The sequence below is a fragment of the Mustela nigripes genome, chromosome X (assembly GCF_022355385.1).
Source record: "Mustela nigripes isolate SB6536 chromosome X, MUSNIG.SB6536, whole genome shotgun sequence".
In the NCBI taxonomy this organism is placed as follows: domain Eukaryota; kingdom Metazoa; phylum Chordata; class Mammalia; order Carnivora; family Mustelidae; genus Mustela; species Mustela nigripes.
Window position 1 is genome coordinate 38,147,584 of NC_081575.1, and position 14,867 is coordinate 38,162,450.

The 14,867-nt window shown below is 42.2% G+C and overlaps 1 protein-coding gene and 1 pseudogene across 7 annotated transcripts in view; one reads left to right on the top strand and one right to left on the bottom strand.

Moving 5' to 3' along the window:
• Positions 1–1,982: 1,982 nt before the first annotated feature.
• On the bottom strand, positions 1,983–3,307 carry LOC132007033 (serine/arginine repetitive matrix protein 3-like; annotated as a pseudogene).
• The window catches only part of ACSL4 (acyl-CoA synthetase long chain family member 4), an 86,716-nt gene continuing 74,492 nt past the window's right edge, over positions 2,644–14,867 (top strand). For 4 of the 7 annotated variants that reach the window (XM_059386099.1, XM_059386104.1, XM_059386101.1 and 1 more), the window contains exon 1: positions 2,644–2,733. The gene's annotated coding sequence lies outside the window, so the exon portion shown is untranslated. The remainder of the gene's footprint in view (positions 2,734–14,867) is intronic. The other 3 variants (XM_059386100.1, XM_059386103.1, XM_059386106.1) reach the window with 1 other exon arrangement.

The window sequence follows — 14,867 nt, forward strand, 5'->3', positions numbered from 1 at the left end:
GATCTCTTCCGTTTCTAATGGGGTTGGCAGTCCCAGGCAAGATTTCCTACTGAGGAAGACTGATATCCTGGTAAATGCTGTCATCCAGGAGTCAGGGAACCCATGGTAGGAAATCCAGGCTCTGTTACTAGTTAGTTGTGGGACTAGACAAGTCATTTAACCTGGTTCTATTTCTCCACCTGTAAAACAGCGATAATAATACCCTGTCTTCCTAACTGGTAAACAACTGTGCAAATGTTCTCTCTAAAATGTCAGGCAGCTGGCTGGGGGAACGTTTTGTTCCTGGGTAGGAGTGCTGGAGGGTTTCTGATGACAAGAAGTTAAACAAGGTTTATTTTGACTTTGAAGACATGAGAAAGGAAAGCTAGAAATTGTATGGAGCTACCTGGTTTCATTTTTGGGGATGTAGCTCTTCTTCAGTCTTCGTCCTGGGTGTGGTTCACTGTAGAGCAAAGAGATGTGGTCTATGATAAAGGTAGCCCCAACTGTCTGCGTTAATGAATAACTTAAGTGATAAAGATCTTGAAAAATTGAAAGAGTTTCTGGGTCTGTCTCTATTATACACATGGGTCCATGCATACGTATGTATGTATACAAAGTCATACATACCAACAAAAACAGAGAGCTTTGGGCTCTTTCTTTGATACCTTTTAAAGTTGGAGCAACTTCAGTAAGCTAAGGGCTCAGTGTTCAGGGGAGATTACCTAGTCGAAGAGGTCTGGGCTAAATGACAGTCAGTGAAGGAAATGGACAAAAGTACTCTTTATTTTATTTATTTTTTTTTAGAGAGGGACAGAGAGGCTGAGAGAGAATCCTTAAGCAGACTCCAAGCCCAATGCGGGCTCTCTCAGGGGCTGATATCAGGACCCTGAGATCATGATCTGATTGGAAATGAACAGTCAGAGGCTTTTCCCGGCTGAGCCACCCAGGCACCTCAACAAAAGTACTCTTTAATTATAAGTCCTTTTTTTCCCCCGGTCCAATGGATTGACTTATGTGCTACACTGGGTTTGTTCTGTGTCTGTATTTTAATTCCATGACTGGACACTAAATTCGTTGAGGGCAGAGATGATCATTCCTTCCACTTCATTTGTGTTAACCCTGTTATGGAGGCTCTGTACTCTGCAGGTACCTAGTGAATTATATAGCTAACAAATAATTACTTATTTCTGGTATTACAAGATCTCTCATAAAATAAACACAACAAACTCGTCGTTTGAAGTCCTGAACTTTCTAGGTCAGTATCGAAAAAGGAAGTTCATGACTGCCATAGTAAAAGTTGTAGGCAAATTATAGGTAGGTGGGTTGACCTGTTGGAAACTGGCTGAGTAATCCTACTTCAGAGTAAGTAACACAAAAGAGCTGTAGTTCTATGCTCTCCAATTGTGGGCCTCTCATCACGCATAGTGTCACCTGGGATGCTTATTAAAAATCAAATTTCCCAGACTCACTCAGACCCTAATCACAGTATCTGGAGGTTGTAGCTCCAGGCACCCATATTTCAACAAGCACCCCAGATGATTTGGATGCATACTAAAGCTCCAGAACGACTCTAGTCTGTAATCTGAAAGGGTGACACACACATGTGTAATTCTATGGGAAGATGGAAAACAGCAAGAGAAATGAAATGACCACTACTAGCAGGGAGAGGAAGCTAGTCCTCCCTTTCGCATCAGGGAGCTTGGAAGAATATTGGTGCTTTAATCCTTGTCGTGATAAATTCTAGGCAGCTTGTCGTCATGGTTCATTTACAGTTATGGTCTGTCCCTTTTGCAGTCCTGAAACAGTTCACCAGAATCTTACTTTTAACAGCTATCTCTTGGGAATGGTCTTTGTAAGACCGGCTCCTAAGCCATGATCATGGCCAATAAAATGTCACAATGCGCTCCTTATCAGTTGTGGGCTCTTTGGCCATGACCCCTGCGGTGGAAAGGAAAGGCATCAAGGGAACCCCCCCCCCACCGCCCTCATCCTAGTGGTAGTTCACAAATGGGAGGGAGCGGGGTCTTAACGGAGTGAGAGGCGAGGTAAGAGAGCGGAGGCAGTAGCTCAGGCGTGGAGGAGCAGGATGTCTTTAATCAAAGAATAGGATCTCCGTCGGAAGAAAGAGTAGAAGTCCAAAGATGAATATCTCTAAAGGGCAGCTGGAAGATGACCCGAGGGGAACTTTCCTCCCCGGGCTGAGTCCTAAGTAGAGAGCACAGGTGCCGGCGTGGGCGCGCTCCAAGCCTCGCTGAAATCAGATAGGCGCTAGGCCCTTCCGAAAACACAGTTGATAAGGCGGCCGGCTCTCCCAGAGGCGCGGAAGCCGGAGCGAGAGGCTGCGGCAAGCCAGCGAGGAGCCGTTAGCCGACTCGGCTTGCTCTCAGCTCCCCTCCCTCGTTTCGGGAAGCCAGCCGGGCCCCGCCTCCGCTGCTGACGTCCGGGGCGAGCGGAGGCGGGAGCGTGGGTGGGCCGAGACGTCCGCCGCCCCCGATTCGGCCGGCTCAGCCACACCACCGCGCGCCCCCGCTCCGCCCGCCCCTCCGGGCGCGTCTTTTCCGGGCTCGCGCCGCGCCGCGCCTCGTCCCGCCTCCGCCAGCCGTCAGGGTGCGCGCGCGCCGCTGCGGCTTTTTCTCCGGCCTCCGCGGCGCGCCCCTCCTCGCCCCAGCGCTAACGGGCACGCGGCTCTTCTGAGGGCTTCCGAGTGCCAGGCGCCGGCCGGCTGGGAAGACACCGGGGGCCGTGTCTCCGGTGAGTAGCCCCAGCTGCCTACCCCTGTCGGAGTCGGCGCCCGAGCTCCGGCGGCCCCGCCGTCCCACACCTGAGCCCCGCGGAGGTGGAGGGGACGTCCCAGTTCCCGGAACCCGCTCGCTTTCTCCTGGAGCCCGGCCGAGCTACCCGCCCGCCTGCAAACCTCTCACCCCACCTCCCCCGGGGCCAGGAAGGTTTCCGGGGTCTCTGCATCGTTTCCTCCGCCGAAGTCCAGGGTCCTAGGGAGCCCAACCTGCCCCTCTTCCTGCCGCCCACCGCCCCCCACCCCTCGAGAGCCAGAAGCATCCTCCCGACCGGCCTTCTGGGCTTTGCCTTGACCCTTTCCGAAGGAGCACCTCAGGTGCTTCCAGACCTCCAAACGACCTTTAGGGTGCCCCTCGACCTCAACACCACCTTGTCCCCTCTGGAGGGGTATGGCTCCGAGGGCTAGAGGATCTCTCCGGCCCTGGCAGCATCCGCCCTTTCGATTTGAGGGATGCCCTGGCTTCCGATATCCTTTTAGCTTCCGTATCTTTAGGTATGTTAGAAAACAGCTGAATTCTACCAGAAGCATGCTCGTATCTTTTCCTGTCTTTCTATCTACATCCCTGTCCTCATGAATGCTGTATATTTAGCATGAGCTTTATTCACTTCCTCTTCCTCTCAGTTGAGTACCCTACAGAAAAAATTGCAGCCGATGTCTATAGCACATAGAAAAATCGAGGAGAATATGATTCATTGCCTAACCCCCATCAAGGGGTTACATATTTTAAATAGGACGTCATTTCTCCTCTGCACTCCAACATCTCCTCCTTCAAAGGCATTTTTCCACCCTCTTGAAATGAATTTTGCTCTAGTGTCTCACCTTCAAAATAATCAGTCATTGCTCCAAGAAACGACGGTGAGATGCAGAATAAGGGCAAAATGGCATTTGAAAAAATGAATCGCTTTGAAAGAGTAAGCAGTCTGCTTTATTGGCTACTGGCTAAATCGACGCCTCTGTTCATGTACAAAAATGAGGATGTGGACTAGGGCACAAATAAGGTTCTTCCAGTGTGATTCTAGGACTTCTAAATTCATGCTTAGTTCTATATTGCTGCATAACGGAGATTTAACCTAATTAAAGCCCCATTTCCTGGTAGTTAGTTGCTTGTCACTTTAGTTTTTCTTGGATTTTGCTTCTTAATAGTTGTAACTGTTCTTGATACATATGGCTGTGTGCAAGTGGTGATTCAATTACAGTCAAGCTTTTTATCGCACAAGACCTCTTCTTGAATTGTAAAGTAGCTCTCTTTTTCAGTTGGAGCCACAAAACTGTAAGACATGTAAGCCTCATGTTAGAATTAACACCCTCGCCACCGCTTGGGTGGAGGATGAAACAGTAGACCGTTAGTGTACTTGTGCCATAGGATAAAGTACCATTTTGTTCTGATATGGGAGGTAATTTGACACTTCAAAAATCCATGGGGAGGTGTAATGCAACATTAAAAAAGAAAGTTTTCCCTCTGAAAACCCTATTTTAAAAAAAGCGATTCAGATGAACATTTTTGTATGTGTTTTGGGTAGGGGTGGGATGGGTGGAGGAGGAAGGAGAGTCTTGCCCAATTCAGTAAAAAAAAAAAAAAAAAAAAATGAATTGGGGCTTGGAGAGGCTCTGAATCCAGCTCTAGCTAATTGTATAATCCTGGAGATCTCACTTAGCCTCTCTTCATTTTTGCATCTGTAAAAGCGCTGTGGTGATTGACAGAGTGAACCATAAGCCCCCTAATTTGAATTCTTCTTATACTGGAAAATATATACATAATGAATCTGTATATGTGATTATAGGACATATACAAGTTTATTAAGATTATATAAGTTGCATTAATGTTGTGCCATAAGTTCTTAGTTATACCAGTTGTCTAGAATGTTTTTCTCAAAGATCTGCATATACCTGTTCCAGTGTATGTGTGCATCATTCTTAATTCATCCTTATCAAATGAGGGGGGACTGTATGCGGAAGTCTATAAATTGGGAAGTATTTTACAAAAGTCGAGTATTGTTAACTTCTGCTTGCAAGTGAAATGTGTGCATTTTACACTTTTTAAAAAACGTTCATGGCCTTTAGAAGTTTGAAAGTGAATGTGTCCATGCAGCCTATTGCCTTGTAACTGCAGTTGACTAGGAACTTTAAAGAATATGCTGGCATCTCATTCTTTCATTTATCGCTCATTGAACTTATCTCGTTCCTTCAGCTGTCACTTATTTTGTGCCAGGCCACTAGGATATGATGGTTAAGAAAACCATCTTTATGACTTTATTTTTTTATTTTTTTTTTAAGGATTTTATTTCTTTATTTGTCAGAGAGCAAGCGAGAGCGAGCGAGAGCGAGCGGGAGCGAGCACAGGCAGACAGAATGGCAGGCAGAGTCAGAGGGAGAAGCAGGCTCCCTGCGGAGCAAGGAGCCCGATGTGGAACTCGATCCCAGGACGCTGGGATCATGACCTGAGCTGAAGGCAGGTGCTTAACCAACTGAGCCACCCAGGCGTCCCTCTTTATGACTTTATAGTCTGGGATGGTTATGGGAGGGTTGTAAAGAGATAGATGTATATACAGTTTATTTTTATTAACAGCAACAACAGCATTCAAATCAGGGACACAAACAAAATCCTGGGAACCTCAGAGCTCCATAGGGAAGGAGGAGATGATTGTATTAATTGTAGCCTATAGCTTCTCTTCCTGGCATTCCTTTTCTCCCCTTCCTTGACTTTTAGTTCCTGAGATGGTAGCAAAAATAAAAGCTTTATTTTTCCACTCCCATCACTGGCTGGTGTTCTGTACTTCTTTTCATTGTCTTTTAGCTGTTCATTTTTGAGGTAGCTGTAGATTCTCATGCAGTTCTAAGAAACAATACCCTTTATCTAACTTTCCCCAGTGGTAACATCTGCATAGCCCTAGTATAATATCACAACAAAGGAACTGAAATAGATACAATTCATCCACCTGATTCAGAGATCACCAGTTATTCATGCACCCATTTGTCTGTGTGTATCTAGTTCTGTGCAGTTTTAATCACATGCGTAAATGCATGTAACCACCTCCAGGGTAAAGATACAGTTGCATCACCACGGGGATCCCTGGTGTTGCCCTTTTATAGCCACAGCTATCTTCCTCCCTCGCTGATCCCCGGCAGCCACTAATCTGTTTTCCATGCCTATAATTTCATCATTTTAAGAATGTTATATAAATGGAATCATGGAGGATATAACTTTTGGAGATGGGCTTTTTTTAAAAAAAAGATTTTATTTATTTATTTGACAGAGAGAGAGATCACAAGTAGGCAGAGAGGCAGGCAGAGAGAGAGGGGGAAGCAGGCTCCCCACTGAGCAGAGAGCCCGATATAGGGCTTGATCCCAGGGCCCTGAGACCATGACTCGAGCTGAAGGCAGAGGCTTAACCCACTGAGCCACCCAGGTGCTCTATACTCAGGGTAGTGCCCTGGAGATTCTTGCAGGGAGTCTACTTTGTATCCAGGTAGTTCCTTTTCAATGGTGAGTCGTATTCCATGGTGTGGATGTGCCCCTTTGATGTGCCGTATTCCATGGGGTGGATGTGCCCCAGTTTGTGTTAACCATTCACCGATTGAAGGACATCTGGTTGTTTTCTGGTTTTTGTTCTGAACCAATTATAAATAAAGCTCCTATGAACGATTGTGTACTGGTTTTTGTGTGGACACAAATTTCCATTTCTCTGGGATAGAAGCCCAAGAGTGCAGTTTCTGGTGTTAAGGTAGTTGTATGTTTCATTTTAAAAGCAACTGCCAGACTGTTTTCCCCAGAGTGGCTGTACCATTTTGCATTCCCACCATCCCTGTATGAAGGCTCTTCATCCTTGCCAGCATTTGCCATTCTTACTATTTTCTGTTTTAGCCTTTCTGTTTGGTATCTAGCGATATCTTGTCATAGTTTTAATTTTCATTTCTCCGGTGCCTAATGATGTTGAACATCTTTTCATGTGCTGATTTGCCATCTCTGTATCCTCTTTGGTGAAATGTATGTTCATGCATTTTGTCCATTTTCTTGTTATATATTTTTTTTTAACTTGAGTTCAGAGAGTTCCTTATATATTCTAAATACTAGTCCTTTGTTAGGTATGTGGTTTGCAAATATATTCTCCCAGTCTGTAGTTTGTCTTTTCATCCTCTTCACAGGGAGTTTCAAGGCACAAAAGTCTTTAATTTTGATGAGGTCCAGTTTATCAATTTTGTACCCCTTTTAGGGGTAGTGCCTTGGGTGTCAAGGGTCTGATGTGCCTTTGTTATTTAATTTTATTCCTTGCTGTTCTGTAGAACATTCAATATTTCTGTAAGCAGTGGAGCTTTTTTCATTTCAACCATCCCGGAGCTCAACTGTGTTCTGTGAACAACTGGTCTTGATGGCTTGCAGTGTGAATACATACTCACACATGCTCTTGCTATATTAAAGTGGCTGCCATCTTTTGTCCCTTGAAAATATTCTGCCTTATCGGGCTGTGAAGTGTTAAAATTAATATTTTAAAATTAAGTCGGTATGATGTGCCAAGGAGATTTTTGGTTTCACTTTCTAAATTAAAACTATTTTGGCAAAACTGTATAGTTTTTTTTTTTTTTTTTTTTTTTGTATCAAGGTTTCTGGTAAGTGAGTGATCTGAAGAACAAATTTGTGTTCTCATTTAAAGTTTACTTCTGTGTTTCGAGTACTGCGGTCATGAATCTTTACTGTGTATTTAGGAGGCTTTTTACACTCAGTGTTGATTACCAGAATAATGAATAAAAGACTGATGAATTTGTACGTCTACAAAATATATTTTGTATATTTTCCTTTTAGAGTAGTTACTTAGTGTTCATTTTCACTTTCTTTAAAAGTAAGCGCTGGCTTTAAAGTGGCTTACAATTTTATATTTTGAACAATGGATGTACTCCTTTTTTGAGAAAACTTACAGGAAAAGTTTAGTGATAATTTTTAGAGTATTCATTTCTGTAAGATGGTACTGAAAGTATTACTTGTTCCCTCAGTGTCACCATATTTGCTCAAATAAGTGTACAGCTAGGGGAGTGTATTCCTATTTGATAGAGATCAATCATTGGTGTAAGGCAAGTGCTGACAAAATACTCTGGCATCCAGATCCTGCCCACCACCTGTTTTTGTAAATCAACTTCTGTTGGAACACACCACATCCATTCGTTTATATATTGTCTGGCTGCATTCAAAATGCATTATTGGAGTCAAAACAGAGAATGTATGACCCACCAAAGGCTATTTACTCTCTGGTCCTTTATAGACAAAGTTTACCCAGAGATAAAGCAGTGTTATAAATTACTGAGTCTCTGTGTTATAAAGGAAATTCAGCAGACTTTACCTGGACTTCTAGTACCTTTTAGTTACATTTCTGTGGGAAATTGTGGTTCAGGAGAATGTACTCATTTTCTTCACTAAGTCTACAAGGACCTGTGGTCTAGGAGCAGCTTGAAGGAATGGATAGAAGGGTGGAAATGTGGATTTTATTGTTCTTGTTAAGTGTGGGCGAGTTCAGTGTGATGTAGATTTTCAGCTGGTAAGATTCAGAAAGAGGTCTATGCATTTGTGAAGTCCTTCGGAGGACCCCACTGTAAGCCAGAGTGCTCGTGACCGAGCCAGGTAGGGCAGTGCCCTTGTTCCTGCTCCCAGCACTGCTCACTAACCTTTAAATACACCGTAGTCCAGGCCTGGCAAGCTGAACTTAGACCGTTGGCTTACTGTTTTGTTTGCGTAGCTTTCTTTTGTCAGTTTGAAGTTGACACTTGAATTTTCTTAAATGCCCTGTGGTTGCTGTTGAAAATGGTAGTTGAGTTAAGAGGGTTGGCTCTACATTGGGGAAGAGATGTATCCCTGCCTCCCATCATATACAAAAAGAAATTAAAGATGTATTTTAAAAATTTAAGTATATGGTTGAAAAATTTCTGGAAAGCAAAAGACAACTGTGACAGAGTTAAAATGCAAGTGATGGAACTGGGGGAAATGCCACTTACATATGCAGTGAAAAGTTTAATTGACATCTCCCTCACCGACTCACCACATGAGTCTTCATTTCCTTTGTAAAATGCATGGCATTGAGCACTTGCTGTCAGTAGGCTGGTCTCCAGTATGCCAGTATGCTTGAGGACCCACCATTAGAATAGATACTTTTATTACTTAACCTATAAAAATTTATAGATGAAATAATATGTCTGGGGTTTGCTTCAAATTTTGTGGGGGGTTGGGGGAGGTACAGAGTGCATAGAGATGTAAAAAAATAAAATTCAGCACATGTGAATAATTGTTGAAGCTGGGTAATAGTTATATTCAAGTCATTATAACAAAACAAATAGAGTGTTTTGTAGAGTTGATGAAAGCAAGTGACTACTGTCCAGTTAAGTGTGGGTAATATGATAAAAGATCTGTATAAAATAAGGATAAAAATCTAAAGTTTTCTTCACTCATAGTGCTTTGTAAATGTCTTTTAAGTTCTTTGAAGTTATACATTTTCTAAAAATTCAGTTTAAATTTCTTCACTGTTAGTGGGCCTGGAGTTAAAGAAAAAGGTCTTGGCCTCTTTGCCCTCTATCAAAAGTTTGAGGAACATGTGTGCATTTACTGCTAATGAAATGAAGATAAAATGAAATGTTTGTCATGTGCGTATTTTTTATGATTGTTTACTTTAATTGACCTTTTCAATAACTAATCAACTGTTCCGAATAACATTAGATAAAAAGGCTTCTACTATATACTTTGGTTTCTCTGCGGATTGCATAGAACTTACACCTTTTACTAAAAAACTCTTCTGCTATGTAATACCCACTTTATGTAAAGAGCTCCTGAAAATCAATAAGAAAAAGGCACATATTAGAAGGTTATGAATTGACATTTCTCACAAAAAGAAATAAAAATGATGAATATGAAAAAAGATGCCCAAGTTCCCTCTAGTAATTAGGGAAATGAGAACCATTTCCCACCAAATACATTGGCAAAACTAAATATAATACCCACTTTAGCAAAACAGTGGGTACTACCATACACTGTCACTGAGAGTGCAGATTGTATAGCTTCTTGATAAAAAATACCCACATCCTCTCATTTTAAAATGTATGTGTATTTTGGCCCAGCAATACTGTTAGGAACATAGGGAAATATCTGCACATGTGTATAAAGATATGTGTAAGGTTTCACTGCAGTGAAACTGGTTATAACAGTGAAACCTTCAGAACAACCTGAATGTCCATCAGTAGGGGAATGGGTTGAATGATAATATGCTGGTCTATGGGATCCAATAGGGCTATTAAAGGAAAGAAACCCTCAGATAGACCTATGTAATAACTGACATAGGAGTTCCAAAGTACACTGTTAAAAGAGGTAGGGGAAGGAGGCTGTCAGCACTGTCCACATACCATAATTCCACTTACCTAAAAACAACAGCAGACCCTTACTATGTGTGTGGATGATACAAAAAGGTCCAATTGATACGCACCCTGAGTGGTTATCTCTGGGGGGAAAGGGAGTCTTGTTAAACGAAGGCAGTCTAAGGGATACTTTAATTTTTGACCCTGCACAATTCTATGGTGAGCTTCTAAATTTGTGATTACTGTTTTACTGGTGATTATACAGATGAATAGTCAGACACATTTACACTCTGGAGGGTGCTCACACCCCAGTCCCGATGTTGTGCATTATACAATGACACCATGCTAGAAACTCAGTGTCTTGTGTTTAGTGAGTACTCTGCTACTTTTTTGGTAATTTCTCCCTTTGGTAAAGTACTATTTGTATCTTTTAGATTTTCTACACTAAAAATTTAAGTACAAAGAAGTATAAAGGCACTGTAATTCCATACCCGGAGAGATCTATTGCCAATTTTTGGTTATATCTGTTTGTGCACACATTCTGTATACACATGTGTAGGCACTTACGCACATACATAGGCACATGTGCAAAAGTGTATCTTTCTGCAAAAATGGGTTCTTACAGCATAGACTGATTTGTAACTCACTTCCTTCAACGTGGCATTATATCATGAGCATCTTTCAGAATGGGTAACTTTGAGTGAGTGAAAAAGACCTCTTGGTGGGAAACGAAAAACACTACCATGTAAATACAGTGTTCTCGTTAAAATAACTGGTTTCTAGAGCAAACTATAATCTTAAAAAAAAAAGTCATGGTTACCAAAAGTAAATAGCCACAGAATTTTAAAATTCTCAATGTTGAACCAGTTCAGTTCTGTTTTGAATTTAACTATGAGCATGTACTTTCTTTCTTTCTTTTTGATTTTATTTATTCATTTGACAGACAGAGATCACAAGTAGGCAGAGAGGCAGGCAGAGAGAGAGAAGGAAGTAAGCTCCCTGCTGAGCAGAGAGCCCAATGCAGGGCTCAATCCCAGGACCCTGAGATCATGACCTGAGCCGAAGGCAGAGGCTTTAACCCACTGAGCCACCCAGGCGCCCCATATAAGCATGTTCTTTAAATTGTAGTTACTAGTAATGATGTATAAGTTCAATGTATCAGAATGTAATTAACAATATGTTTTGAGTGGAGTTTTGTTTTGTTTTGTTTTTTAAGAAGGGGAAAGAGAGGTGAGGGGCAGAGGGAGAGGGAGAGACAGACTCTTACGCAGGCTCCCCACCCAGCACGGAGCCCAGCAGGGGGCTCCATCTCCCAACCCTGAGACCATGACCTGAGCCAAAATCAAGAGCCAGATGCTTAACTCCAGGCACCCCAAGGAGTTTGGCTTTAATAAGTATTTTAAAGGATTTTAATAAGGATTTTAGAACTGAACTTGAAGAGTTACTTTGATTTAGAGAAAAACCAACTGTTCCAATTTTTGGTAAAGGTGTGGGCATAATTGTATTCTTTTACAAGTTATAAAGGTGAAGAAAATCTAGGTTCTCTGTAACGACATGAATCTTTGTCTAGGATATCTCCATCTGTAGTGTATACAACTGAATATTAGAACTGTGTTGGTGGATCACATTTGATTTGGGCACGTATATATGCATTCTGCTCTCTCATGTCATCTCGGAACGTTAAAAAAAAAAAACACTTTAAGTAATCTCTACACTCAACGTGGGGCTTGAACTCACAACCCCAAGATCAAGAGTCTCATGCTTTTCTGACTGAACCAGCCATGAGCCCATCTGGAAGCATTAGTTAAGCACATCCATTGAAGGTTCATTACAACTTCTCCTGGGTTTATGCTGTGAACTTAGAAGTGGAAATTTTTACCTTATTTTACGTTACACTGAATACGTTTTGATACTTTAACCATTTTTAGTGAATTCAATGGACTACCAAAAGAAGAGTCTCCCTTACCAACAATGGTGTGAATGTGAAGACCCATGGTAGATGCTCTTGTTTTTGCTGTGGTAATTGAAACAGTGTCCCTGTTCTCCAAAGCTGTGCATCTCGGTTTTTTGGAAGCTGATTTTGCAATATGAGGATTTTTCTCTCATGGCTGCTGTCAAGGGGGCAGATTTTACAGGAGATTCAGGATAGAGGGACTGTATTTCCCACTTGATTAATGAGAGGGGCATGTGAGACTCGACTGTTACAGAGGTGTTGAAAATGTTTCTGGTAGATTCTACGGGTTGTGAGGTGAATTCAGTGGAAGGCTTGGGGAAATACCTGGTTTCTCTTAGGTATTCTGTGCATTGCCTTTAATATGTGGTTAAAGGATTTTAATATGATTAAAAAGCAAGCAGTGATAGGGTTTTGAAGGACCATTCTCCTAGAGGTATCCAGATGAGGAGTCATCAAAGAAAATCTAGAGAAATGAGCAGAGCTGCTACCATTGAGTTGGGGATCATTCACTAGGCTCAGAATATGTCAGCCATTTCTGCTTCTCAGATGAACTGAAAGCTCAACATTTCCCTCAGACAGGAAACAGGAACTTGGTGAATGAGCTTAAAATTCAGTTGTGGCTTTGAAAACTGGAGAGAAGACAGAGCTAGTGCTAAGGTCTCGTGGGATGAGCCCAAATAAAAGATGCTGTGTTCCACATGATCACTGAAGATACAGAGAAGTTGCTTAAAAGAATAGTGGAAAAATCCTAACTTGACCGAGGGGCCAAACTGGATAGAACTAGCTATAAACAATTGTCAGATGAATGTGTTTTAGGCAAATAGAGCAGAAAAGAGAAAAGCAGGCCAGGGAAAATGGCATTCTTCTGCCTGGAACCACAGAAACCTTCAGGATTCGGTCAATTGCAAGGTTGGTCTAGGATGGTTTAAAGTCTTTGGGATTCTCTTGGTGCCCAGGCAGTTCCTTACAGGCCTAGGTTAGAATTTCTGTGAAGTAAATAGTTTCCACAACCAGGAAACTAGAAAAGGCGCAGGGTTCAGTCTCATTTTTGGTGAATTATAGGAACCCACACATGGGAAGCTATGTAGAAAGAAATGTAAGCATTAGCATTCAATACAGGTACATTACACATTTTTTAAGCAAAATGATTGAACTCATAGGATGTTGTACAACTCACATTTTCCCCCAGAAAGTTTTGGATTCCTAGATTTTGTGTTTAGTGTCAAGTATGAAGGTCAGGGTTTTTATGTGGAAGCAGATTTTTAACTTATAGGCATATTTACATTAATGTTAATATTTGCTTGACCACCAAGAGATTGCTGAACATTTAAATGTTTGTAGGCTGGTAGTTTTCTTTAGGAACTAGCCCTTAGAGAATTGATTCTTTACAGGTGGTATCCTTTAAAGTAGTTTTGGAGGAGACAGCTGCAACATGAAAACCTCTATGAACCCCCTGCCACCTTTTTAAAAAATTCTTATTTTGAACTGATTGACCTCCCCCCACCTCACTTTCACAGCATGTCTTTGGGGACTACCTGGGTAGAAGTGAATGAGGGATGATTCAGTGGGTTTACAATGACACTTGCCCCAGCCCTGCTAGCTGTCTTGAATCCTAGCTCCATGGGTCCCCCCTGGAGCTTCTGTAAGCAAAGCTGTTTTACAAGGTGGCACCCGTTCGACCCTTGGGAAGAAGATGTGTCAGACATGTTAGTGCCCAGATGGCTCGCCAAGCCCTGTCTCCTCTCCGTGGTAGCCTGCATCTATGTCCTTTTTCTTTGCTTACATGAAATGATTATGTGGAGTGATTGGCCCATGGTTGCAGTGATAACATTTGGTGAAATGGGAGAGCTGTCCCTAACAAAACTTTCAGACAGCTGATCTTGTTCTCAGAAAGCCCCTAGTCCTAAAGATGGCATTTTTTTTTTTTTAAACCTCATAGGGAGAAAGGGCTTGCATGCAATCTTGGTTCTTGTTGTCCTCAACTGAGGAAGCCGGACCACCCCTGTGCCTGCCTTTGTTTGGAGGGTTATGTTGCTTTAAGGCATAGCAGGCAGGAGAGAGGAAGTGGGTGCTACACTAGGGCATTACCAAAGGACTAGGAAATGGCAGTGAATATATGATCTATACCCAGAGTGTATCTTAAGGTCTGAAACCAGGAGTCTCAACCCATTTATGCTATAAAGACATATTTTAAAAACCAGTTGTAGCCTCTGGGGTTCCTTAAGCTAAGACTATATGTATTGAGAAGCCCTGTCATGTTTTATTGGATGATACCACAGTCTCCAGTGGAAATCTGCAAAATGGAGTCAAAACTCTGTCTTTTTCATTATTTTATTTTTTTTAAAGATGTTATTTATTTGACAGAGAGAGATCACAAATAGGCAGAGAGGCAGGCAGAGAGAGAGCAGGAAGCAGCCTCCCTGCTGAGCAGAGAGCCTGATGTGGGGCTCGATCCCACCTGGGATCATGACCTGAGCCGAAGGCAGAGGCTTTAGCCCACTGAGCCACCCAGGCGCGCCACAAAACTCTGTCTTTTTCAAAGGTGGGATTACTGCTACATAACATGTTACTTTAATGACTTTCAGGAGATGCAAGCAACTCATGTTTATCGAATAGGTAATCAAAGATCTATCCTTTATTTTGTTATTGTTATCTTTTCTATTGAAGTATAGTTGACACACAATATTCTATAAGTTTCAGGTGTGCAACATAGTGATTCGACATTTGGATACATTGCAAAAATGATCACCACAATGTCTAGTTACCCTCTGTCACCATACACAGGCAATTCTTTTTTTTTTTTTTTAA